Source organism: Carcharodon carcharias, chromosome 26 (genome assembly GCF_017639515.1).
Source record: "Carcharodon carcharias isolate sCarCar2 chromosome 26, sCarCar2.pri, whole genome shotgun sequence".
Classification (NCBI taxonomy): Eukaryota; Metazoa; Chordata; class Chondrichthyes; order Lamniformes; family Lamnidae; genus Carcharodon; species Carcharodon carcharias.
In genome coordinates, this window is record NC_054492.1 from 37,478,347 (window position 1) to 37,490,951 (window position 12,605).

Sequence of the window (12,605 nt, forward strand, 5' to 3'; positions counted from 1 at the left end):
GGAATTACAGAGATAAAAATGCAGAAAGAACAATTTAGAGAGATAGCTCTCACTGCTTATTGGAGCCAGACTAATGTGAAGTTAGGAAAGCAAATTTTGAGGAGTGCAAAGGGATCTGGATAGATTAAGTTAGTGGGCAAAAATTTGGCAGATGTGAGGTTGTCCACTTTGGGGGAAGAAAAAGCAGATTATTATTTAAATCTCAGAATTTTAATGACACAGGAAGAGGCCATTCGGCCCATTATGTCTGCACCGGCTCTCCAAATGAGCATTGTGACCTAGTGCCATTGCCCTGCCTTTTCCCCGCACCCCTGCACATTGTTTTTATTCAAATAATCGCCTGATGCCCTCTTGAATGCCTCGATGGAACTTGCCTCCACTACACTTGCAGGCAGTGCATTCCAGACCCAAACCACTCAGTGTGAAAAGAATTTTTCTCACATCACATTTGCTTCTTTACAAATCACTTTAAATCTGTGCCCTCTTGAGGGGGAGCAGCTTCTCCTTATCTACCCTGTCCAGCCCCCTCATGATTTTGAACATCTCTATCAATTCTCCTCTTAGCCTTCTTCCCCTCAAGGAGAACAGCCCCAACCTCTCCAATCTATTTCATAGCTGAAGTTTTGCATCCCTGGAACCATTCTTGTAAACCTCTTCTGCACTCTCTCTAATGTGTTCACATCCTTCCTATATTGTGGCTCCCAAAACTGTGCATAATATTCCAGCTGAGATCTAACGAGTGTCTTGTATAAATTCAGCTTAACCTCTCTGCTCTTGTACTCTATACCCCTATTAGTACAGCCCAGGATACTATATGCTTTATTAACTGCTCTCTCCACCTGTCCTGCCACCTTCAATGATCTATGCACATATACACCCAGGTCTTTCTGCTCCTGCACCCCATTCAAAATTTCACCCCTAGACAGAGATTGCAGAATGTGGTGGTACAAAGGGACTTGGGTGTCCTTGTACATGAGTTACAAAAGATTAGCATGTAGGTACAGGCCTTTATTGCTGGGAGGATAGAGTATAAAAAGATGGTTATGATTATGAGCGGGGATCCCGAGCAGAGCGTGCACCTTGATGTACTGACTGCAGGAAGACGAGCTGAAACACGGGCTGCAGATCAGATGCCTGGAGACGCAAAAGTGTGCTTAACATTTTCTGTCTAATTTAAACTTGCTGCAACCTACAAGGCATTGGTGAGATCATACCTAGTATACTGTCTACAGTTTTGGTCTCCTTATTTAAGGAGGGATATACTTGCATTGGAAGCAGTTCAGAGAAGGTTTAGTAGGCTGATTTTTAGCATGAAGAGGTTGAAAGGTTGGGCCTATATGCATTGGAGTTTAGAAGAATGAGAGATGATCCTATTGAAACATAAGAGTCTGAGGGGGCTTGACAAGGTAAATGGTGACAGGAAGTTACCCTATTATGGGGGAAATCTAGCACTAGCGGGTGCTGTTTAAAAATAAGTGGTCTCCTATTTAAGATGGAGGTAACAAGGAATTTCTTCTCTTAGAGGGTCATTAATCTTTGGAATTCTCTTCTCCAGAGAACAGTGAAGGCTGAGTCATTGAATTTATTCAGGGTGGAGTTAGATAGATTTTTGATCTACAAAGGAGTCAAAGTTATGGGGGGCAGGCAGGCAAGTGGAGTTAAGGCCACCATAGGATCAGCCATGATCTTATTGAACGGCAGAGCAGGCTCGGGCTGAATGGTCCACTGCTGCTCTTATTTCGTATGTTAATAAGATTTTATTTAAAATCCCAATTATGTTACTTCCTTGTAAGTGTGAAGAAGCTTCAAGATACAAAAATTGATTTTTCTAACTTGGAAGCTGGGTCCAGGAAGAACTAAGTTCAGTGAAGGTGTGAGCTATGTGACCACTTTCAGTCGTCAGTCCCACACCACTTGGATTCCATGTGTCTTCCCTATCCCAGAAGATCAGGTCCTCTGCACGCCTGTATGACAGGAGATTGGGTGTCAAGGCAAGATAGAAACTAAATTAAAATTTTGGTAGGACCTTCCCAAGGGCAAACATGCTGGCCTTGCCTGCCCTGTTCTGTTCCCCATGAAAGTCTAAAAAACATTCATTGTTTGTATCTCATGTTATTACATTCTAAATATTCTCAAAAAATATTTTTGTGTTCAGCTTGTTGAGTTTACTCATTTTAAAAAATGCTAAATATTGATTAAAAAATATAGAATGCTGTAATTTCCAATTTAAGCTTTTTGTGTATTTATCATTCATAAATTAATACACATTTGCTTAAATGTTAAGCACAGGGTTTACCCCCACCCCACATGCAAGATGCTGATGTGGCTTGTTAGTGCTGCAGGGCATGGGTGCATGGACTGGTGTAGTGTAGCTACGTCTACATATGAAGATGTTTATTTTTCCCAGCTGATTTTACCCACCAGTGAGTTTAGTGCTTATGCCACAAAAGCTGTTTATTTTTTTGCCTGAATTGTTACTGATATTTTCCCCCTATGCTGTACGTCAAGGAACATGAAGTGCGGAATGTAGTTGGGGGATGGGTACCATCAGCTGGAGGACCTTGAGGATGGGAATTGAATTTGAGGAGGGATTAGAGGGAAGCTTGTTATTGGAGCAGTCAGAATCAAAAGACTGAATTCCTTTGGCTTTAATTTACAGGCTTTGGGAATCAGCTCTATGTATTGTAGTAACCTGTTTTGAGACACTGTATGGACTTGAATTACTGCTGTTCTATGTAAATAAGGAATACTACACAATTCTAACCATCCATAAAGATTGTGGTTGTGCAGTGCATGCTTGAACTGGATCTTTTTCCATCCTTGTTGGATTTTTTTACATTAGTAACATGGAATAAAATGAATTTTGTCCTCACTTTGCATTCCTATCTACATTTCCAACATAGTGGGATCACATGGGTTCCCCAGTTCTAATTCTGAATGAAAGACCGTGTCAGTGTCTAATGTGAGGGATGCATATATTTTGGGAGATTGACTTGTCCAAGAGATTGGAAAAATACATGCAATTCTCCAGTAAAGTTTTAAAAATAAAATATTGGCAAAGCTAATATTTTTGGAGTTATTCACACCTTATTCATTAAGTATCTTAATTTGTTGCAGTCAAATGCAACTTGACATCCAATACATTCACAGTTGTCCTCGTACAGTAAATTTCTCAACTGGTAATATTAGCAAGGGTTGTTCAAGTCATTATTACCTTGGTTAGTTACTGGAGTATTTGTGTTATTCAGATTTATTTATTATGTACTAATGTTTTAATTAATGCTCATCACATCTTCATTATGTTTGTACTATACAACTACATTTGAAAGATCTACAGTAGTTTCTGCAAAAATTGAAAGATTTTTAAGTTCACAAAATGAAATAAAACTTTTGATCTTGTCACCACTTTTAAATGTGTAGCTCTGTGTAAAGATCAGAAGTGTAATTTGTCATTCATTTTATGTCTCTCAGAGCTATGCACAGATAACACTCATTTTTGTGTGTGTAGGAATTTTATTCACAGTACTTGATAATGTCTACTCCATGCTTCAGCTCTGGCTTCCAGCTCTTTCCACAGCTCTGTTTACTTTTCTCTGAGTCCACACCCAAGCTTAACCAATCAAACACAAACAGCATCAATAGTAAACAGACTCACATAATCAAACACAGAACAACTCAATGCTGCATAATTTATTTAAAGTTAAGAAATAGCACATTTTTAGATTTGTAACTTTAGTGAAACTTGGAATGAGGTTGTCATGGGATATTGAATTATAGTAAACTCAGGTATTTTATTATGGAGTTTCTGAAAATTGATTAAAATTGTTTATCTTGCAATAGGCTAATGGATATAAATTATTTGTATTCTTCCAGTTCCTGATAAATACAGTGTTAACAGTTGAAAATATTGAGACAGTCAAGGTTTGGACTACTGCCATCTCTTCCTGCTCCTAAATGCTCTATAGCTCTGTTTTTCCATACACGAGATGATTTTGCCACATGTACTGTCAGTAGTTTCAAGGTTCAAAATATTCCCTTGTAGGTCTTTCACATACCATACTGAAGTGATTTTTCTGGGATGGGATAAGGTCAGTCAGCAACAATAATATAACTAATTGATTATAGTTCACATATTTGAAAAGAAAAGGTTAGATTTGGATCATAACTTTGCAACTGTTTGGTCATATGTCAGCAGTTTATACTTACTTTTTGAGTGTTATATTTTCCCTGCTTTTTTCCTGCTACAGATCTGGAACACCAGGCAGCCTTGCTCCCAGGTTTTGCCAATGCTTCCCTGAAACAGTCACTGAAAATCCCCATCTGAAGAACCTGTCGTGATTCAACATTTCTCCTCTGTTTTGTGATAACTGACCTCACCCTCTTTCCCCCGAATGGCACAGTTAACAGGGAACTTCTAGTTAAATTTGCAACCTGCTGTTTCATGGCACATTATGTTGGATCAACAATGTGCTAATCCACCAGGCAGCTCATCATCAAATTACAGCCCAAGCTCTATAGTTATACTGGTTCCCCACCTACCATAGAGCAGATGCTGAGATTGACTGGAGACTCAGGACATTGAAAATAATATTCCTGCAACTATCTTGACTCACGTTACTAACTCAGCATGGAGTGGATGGTGGAAGATAGTATCTTCTTTGGTACATTCCACACTATCAGCACATTCACCATTGAGGCATCAGGGAGCTATGTTTTTCTTAAGTTATATACAATGATTATATAATATTAATATAAAATATTACTTAATTGCTCTAAGAATCTGACAGAGATCTTACTAATGATGGAGCCCAATATGAGAAATGATGTGACAAATTTGTGTTCACATGTTATTGAAATGTTCCTATTTTTGTAGCACAATGGTTTTCCCTTTGGTATTCTGGAACTTTTTCTCATTGAGTACCCATTAATGGAGGTTTGCAATTGAGAAAGCAACAGCTCAACTTTTAGGATGTGCAGAATAGATGGAGTACCAGTTGATATCTGTGCATCAAGGTAAGGAATACTTGCAACCAACTGCACAGAATGCACAATATCTACTTTATCTGAGTATGTAGATCGATTTTCTCAAGTCAGACATATGGAAGTCAAATCAGTGGCTTGACAACTATGGTTCTGTTGTTGATTTTCCAGATTTGTTCCATATGTGCGTGACAGCTATCCTCCTCTGAAGACCCTCATGTCCTTTAAGATCTGCTAATCTTCTATCAGACCTGACACCATGTTGCTTGCTACATTGGGCAGAGAAGATTTATTGTAACAGCTATCATTTGGAAGTATGCATTAGAATAAACTACATTACACCCATCATGGAGTCCACATTCCATTCAAATGTGTTATGTGAAAAAAACCCGGAACTTTATACAGAAATTTACTCTTTTTAAGGTGTACATCTATGTGACCCATTGTCTCTGAGATTAAAGTTGTTTAAATCACATGAGCTAGTTGACATGGGGACTGGAGGTCTCTCAAGCTTGTTCCACCATTCAGTGAGATCATGGCTGATCTGTCACCTAACTCCATATACCCACCCCTGCTCCATATCCTTTTAGTCGTTTGACCTAATGTCAATTGCTGCCTGCAGAAGAGAGTTTGAAACTTCTACCACCCTTAGTATGTGGAAGTGTTTCCTAATTTCACTGCTAAAAAAATCTGGCTCTAGTTTTTAGGCTATGGCCCTTAGTCCTAGACTCCATAACATAGTGGCTGTTGTCTCCAATGGTCAGCTCATATCCTCATGGGTACAGTTCTTTCCCCCATAATTTATCTTCTGTAACAACTGTAGGAAACTGAAAACTAAAATCAAGCTATGATTATACTAGAGTGAGGAGAAACGTGTTTACGCAGTTATCAGGATACGGACTGTTCTACGAAAAGGTGGAGTGGAGGCACAGATTTTTTTTTCTTTTGTTTTTATGGGATATAAGTGTCACTGGCTGGGCCAGCATTTATTGCCCATCCCTAGTTGCCCTTGGGAAGGTGGTGGTGAGCTGCCTTTTTGAACTGCTACAGTCTCTGTGGTGTAGGTACACCCTCAGTGCTGTTAGGGAGGGAGTTCCAGGATTTTGATCTGGCGACAGTGAAGGAATGGTGATATATTTCCAAGTCAGGTTGGTGAGTGGCTTGGAGGGGAACTTCCAGGTGGTGGTGTTCCCATGAATCTGCTGCCATTGTCCTCCTGGATGGTAATAGTCGTGGGTTTGGAAGTTGCTGCCTAAGGAGCCTTGGTAAGTTTCTGCAGTGCATCTTGTAGATGGTACACACTGCTGCTACTGTATGTTGTAAGAGAAGTGTCTTTTTAAAAAAAATTGATTTCTTCAGCTAGTCAAGAGAATAAATATGCAGGGATCTGAAATGGGTAGGCTTCAGGGCCATAAATATCGAGAGAAAGCAAGATTTCCAAGAAGACTTCAAGACTATAAAGATCGAGAGAGAGAGAGAGCAAGATTTCTAAGGATACTTTGGGGCCATAAAAATGGAGAGAGGGTGAGTTTTCTGAGGAGACCTAGGGCCTAGCTGCCGCCAGTCAGAGCCTACATTCAGAAACAAAAATCGAAGTGTGACAGTAAGTAATTGGCTGTTGAGTATTTCCTATTCATCTTATCTAAACTAGCAAAACTGGAGTCAATGGGAATCATGGGGAAAGATCTCCACTGGTTGGGGTCATACCTATCATGAAGGAAGATGGTTGTTGTTGTTGGAGGTCAATCATCTTTGTCCCCAGGCATCACCGCAGGAGTTCCTCAAGATAGTATCCTAGGTCCAACCATCTTCAGCTGCTTCATCAATGACCTTCCTTCCATCATAAAGTCAGAAGTGGGGATGTTCGCTGATGATTGCACGATGTTCAGCACCATTCGCGACTCCTCAGACACTGAAGCAGTCCACATCCAAATGCAATAAGATGTGGACAATATCCAGGCTTAGGCTGACAAGTGGCAAGTAACATTCATGTCACGCAAATGCCAGGCAATGATCATCTCCAACAAGAGAGAATCTAACCATCACCCCTTGACATTCAATGGCATTACCATCACTGAATCCCCCACTATCAACATCCTCGGGGTTACCATTAACCAGAAACTGAACTAGCCATATAAATACTGTGGTGACAAGAGCAGGTCAGAGGTTAGGAATCCTGAGGCAAGTAACTTGCCTCCTAACTCTCCAAAGCCTGTCCACCATCTACAAGGCACAAGTCAGGAGTGTGATGGAGTACTTTCCACTTGCCTAGGTGAATGCCACTCCAACGCTCAAGAAGCTTGACACCATCCAGGACAAAGCAGTCCACTTGATTGGTACCACATCCACAAACATTCATGCCCTCCACCACTGATCCACAGTAGCAGCAGCATGTACCATCTACAAGATGCACTGCAGCAACTCACCAAGGCTCCTTAGACAGCACCTTCCAAACGCACGACCACTACCATCTAGAAGGACAAAGGCATCAGATACATGGGAAAACGACCACCTGCAAGTTCTACTCCAAGCCACTCACCATCTTGACTTGGAAATATATCACCATTTCTTCACTGTCGCTGGGTCAGAACCCTGCAACTCCCTCCCTAACAGCACTGTGGGTGTACCTACACCACATGGACTGCTGCGGTTCATGAAGGCAGCTCACCACCACCTTCTCAAGGGCAAAAAGGGATGGGCAATAAATTGGCCTTGGCAGTGACACCCGCATCCCACAAATTAACAAAAAAAATCTAGGGGTAGTTTAAGTAAATAGAACACTTTTGAAATAATAAGAATATAAGGACAAACATGACTTGATGCATTAATTAAAAACATTAATGAAAATAATTAATTTGTTCATTAAAACGCAATAAAGGTGGTAGGGCAGTTGATGCATTGTGTCTGCAGTAAGTAGGAGCTAATGGACGCCAGTGTGATCGAAGGTACGGTAAACGTCTGCAGCTTGAGGAACTTTGCCTCAGAGTCATTGAGGTAGAGGCCGAGCTGCAGAGACTGCAATGTGTCAGGGAATAGGAAAGTTACCTGGACATTTTTTTCTAGGTATCAGTCACACTCCTTTGGCTAGGGTCATCAGGTTTGTTCCATGGCCTGGGACAGGAGGGTGTGGCTGTGAGTGAGGCAGGTAGGGGGACCCAGAAATGGAAGTGGAGCAGCTTCAGCCCTGGCAGTTGTCCTAGAGGTTTGAAGTTCTTGCAGCTTGAATGGATGAGAGCGAGGGCTGCAATGTAGACGAATGAATTGACCATGGGACCCTCGTACAGGAAGCCAATCAAGTGGAGTGAGTAAATAGCAATGTAGTGGTGGAGGGGGATAGACTGAGTATTCTGTAGCTGAGAGTGAAGCAGCTGTGTTGCCTGCCCGATGCCAGGGTTTGGGACATCTGCTCAGGGCTGGAGAGGAACTTGCAGTAGGAGGGAGAGTATCCAGTTATCATGGTCTACGTAGGTACCAACAACATAGATAGGAAGAGGTTTTGCACAGGGGGTATGCGCAGCTAGGGGCTGAGTTAAAAAGCAGAACTTCTCTGGAATATTACCTGAACCATGAGCAAATTTGGGTAGGCAAATAAGATTAGATGGTAAGAGGCATCCCTCAAAGATTGGTGTGGGAGAAAGGCCTTTTGATTCATGGGGTACTGGGTAAAGTGGGAGCTGTGCTGCTGGGGCACTCTTCACCTGGGTTTTGCTGGGGCCACTGTTCTGCTGAGTCACATAACTAGGGCAGTAAAGAGGGCTTTAAACTAAATGGGGGTGAGGGATCACATGAGGGAAGATGTGGTAAATTAAAGGAAAAGGGCAGGCAAGAAAGCAAGGTTGCAATAAGGGTAATGATAATCAGAGCATGGCAGGAAGGGACAGAGTGTATAAGCTTAAGAGTGCAACAGCAGATAATGCCAGAGTTTGCAAAAATAGTAAAAAGATCGAATTAAAGGCTCTATATCTGGATGCCCGGAGTATTCATAACAAAACAGGTGAATTGTCAGCTCAAATAGAAATAAATATGTATTTCCTGATGGCCATTACAGAGACGTGTCCAATGCTAGGACCTGAATATTCAAGAGTATTTGACATTTTGGTAGGACAAGAAGCTAGGAAAGGGTGGTGGGGTTGCTTTGTTAATTAAGGATGACATTACTACAATAGTGATAGATGACGTTAGAAATAAAGATAAAGATGTAGATCAGTTTTGGTAGAGATAAGAAATAGCAAAGGGAAGAAGTCAATCATAGGAATAGTTTATATGCCTTCCAACAGTAATGATGCTTTAGAACTAGATATACAGGAAGAAATAATGGGGCCCCGTAAGAAAGGTATGGCAATAATCACGGGTGATTCTCATTTACATATGGATTGGATAAATCAGATTGGCAACGGTAACCTGGAAAATGATTTTATATAGTGTTTTCAGGACAAATTCTTAGAGCATCATGTTCTAGAGCCAATCAGAGAGCAGGCTTGTTGGCAGCATCAGAGAAGCTAACATCTTTAAAGAGATGCTAATAATCTTGTAGGCTGCAGAAACCAAATTCAGAGGGAATGATACAAAGGCCATCTACATTTCATAAGCCAGACCTGGCCACTGGAGTCTCCTAATTTGCTAGGTTTGACTACTTTGAGCATTGCTGATAAAAGACACGTTCCACTCTGGGATCTGACTTATCCTGTACTAACATCAGCTGGGATTATAACATTGGGCATGCATGGTGTCATTAAAACTGAACTCGACTGCGCAACCATACTGACCGTACCCAAACAGCCTGTGCTTGCAAAACTCAAAACTTTGACTCTTTCAGCAATACTCAACCAAATCACTATTTGACTAATTCATTAGAGTTCTCTGAGGAAGTAGCAAGCAACATGGACAAAGGGGATCCCATACTGCAGGGCAGGCTTTTTAAGCTTTTCTTCTGGTGGGGGAGGGGTGGGGGGAGGCAGCAGTATGCTCTCCCATAAAATCCAGTCCATGGGCTTGGATTTATGAGTGCTTCTGGAATCTGGGGTTGTAGGAAGGCTTCAACATAGGTCTGTTTTAATTTGATTATCATTAACATGGGAAAAATGGCTAGAAAGTCTTAGTACAAGTCTGCAAGAATGCTAAGTAATACAATTAACTTATTGTACATAACATTTGATTTTATAATGGTTTTAATGATAAAGCTGCAGTAATCCTTGGCATCCATGTTTCCTTTGGTGAAACTCTGATCCTGGCTACAGCCCTGACTGAGATCATCATAAGATCCTGATAATTTTCCAACATTCCATCTTTGGACTTGTGCATGTATTTCATTGCCTAGTATATATTCTATTCACACTAATATTCTTGCCTTGAAGCTTTGTCAACTGATATCCAAGCAATTTACTGCTTGGGCTAATGATTCTTGCAATGAATTTGATAAGCAGATAGTCTGTCCAATTCACCTTTCTTAACTGCTGGTGCTAATTCCTTTGTACATTGAATGTTCTTGGCCAACCACAGTCTCCAACAACACTCAAGAAGCTTGACACCATCCAGGACAAAGCAGCCCTCTTGATTGGCACCACATCCACATACATTCACTCCCTCCACCATCGACATAGAGTGGCAGCAGTGTGTACCACCTACAAGATGCACTGTAGGAAGTCACCAAAGCTCCTTAGGCAGCACCTTCCAAACTCATGGCCACTACCATCTAGAAGGACAAGGGCACCAGATGCATAGGAGCACTACCATCTGGAAATTCCCCTCCAAATCACACACTACCATGACTTGGAAATATATCGCGTTCCTTTACTTCGCTGGGTCAAAATCCTGGAACTCCCTAACAGCACTGTGGGTGTAGCTACACCACATGGACTACAGAAGTTCAAGAAGGTGGCTCACCACTGCCTTCTCAAGGGCATTTAGGGATGGGCAATAAATGCTGGTCTAGCTAGTGACACCCAAATGATCCCATGAATGAATAAAAAAAATTTGCTGTTGATTGCAGTTGAACAGTGGTTGTTGCTGATGGCTGTGATTTCTGACCAGGACTTAAGGTGTAGGCATATATTTATATATTGAAGAGAATTAATTTAAATGGGGATTGCTCAATAGTAAGTCAACTTATAGCAATCGCAATGTTTTTTTCTGTATAAATATGTATTTTTTGCCCTGATGCCTTCTGCTCAAAGTTGGATGCTTATGGAATGCTAAGAAGTCTGGTCTGCCTTCACTGCACTTGGAAAAGTAACAAATTTGACTGTACACATTTATTGTTACATGTAGAAAACACAATTGCCAGATCCATTCTTGCAGCAGGATCTAGTTTTTCTGCAGTTTTGTGGGGCTTTTTTGTTAAATGTCTCATTTTGCACGGTCCCCCATTTAATATAATCAAACTACATTTGGTATTTTGCTTGTTCCTTTTGTGCTGGGTATAGCATTTAAAAACTATGATTACCTTCCGCAAATATGGATTTGGTGTTTCTTTGATGTCAAATGTTCATTCCTCTTTGCATAAACTGATTGGTTGCCTCCCATTTACAGCCAATAGTGGAAAATCTTACTGGCACCGAGGGTCTAAGTTTTTGGGTTGCTCTGATGGGTATCGATTGGGAAAGTGGTGTTTTGGTAGGACAATCAAACTTATTGAATGATGGAGCAGACTCGAGGAGCCATGTAGCTTACTCCTGGGCCTATTTCATACATTCTTAACTGTGACATACTTTAGCTATTTGTCATCTTCTTTCTCAGGTTTCTCCTATTTTGAAGCAGCGGGTGAACTTGCTGCAGTTCAACAAGGACCATAGCCCTTTAGCATCTCATCCAAGTGGTTCTTCACATGCAAACATGATGAGTGCTGGCAAACCGTGCGATCAGGGGCATCACAGACCAGCCCAGTGCTGCTCTTATTTGGCACCCACTCAAACATGCCCCCTTCAGCAAGGGTAAGTGAAATAAGTTATAGAATGGGAACCAACAAGAAATTACTTGTTTTTTTCCTCTCATTCCTTCCTGAACCTGGGGAGACTGAGGCCTGCTCGAGTAATGAGAACAGTGAACTCAGCACCCTGCAGTGATCAAAGCTGGAGTCCTGCTAATCTGTACAGTTCAGTACAGCACCTAGCTGTGTGCTATTAATCTATGAACAAGTGATGTTGTAGTGTGCGTTGCAGCTTTAAAAGTATTAGATTTCTACTGTGCCCTGTCACCTACCTGGAAAATGATGTACTGTTCTCAATCTATTCCACGAACAGTTCTCATTTCCCTGAAACAATATTAATGTGATAAAAACAAAAAAACTGCAGATGCTGGAAATCCAAAACAAAAACAGAATTACCTGGAAAAACTCAGCAGGTCTGGCAGCATCGGCGGAGAAGAAAAGAGTTGACGTTTCGAGTCCTCATGACCCTTCGACAGAACTTGAGTTCGAGTCCAAGAAAGAGTTGAAATATAAGCTGGTTTAAGGTGTGTGTGTGGGGGGCGGAGAGATAGAGAGACAGAGAGGTGGGGGGGGGTGTGGTTGTAGGGACAAACAAGCAGTGATAGAAGCAGATCATCAAAAGATGTCAACGACAATAGTACAATAGAACACATAGGTGTTAAAGTTAAAGTTGGTGATATTATCTAAACGAATGTGCTAA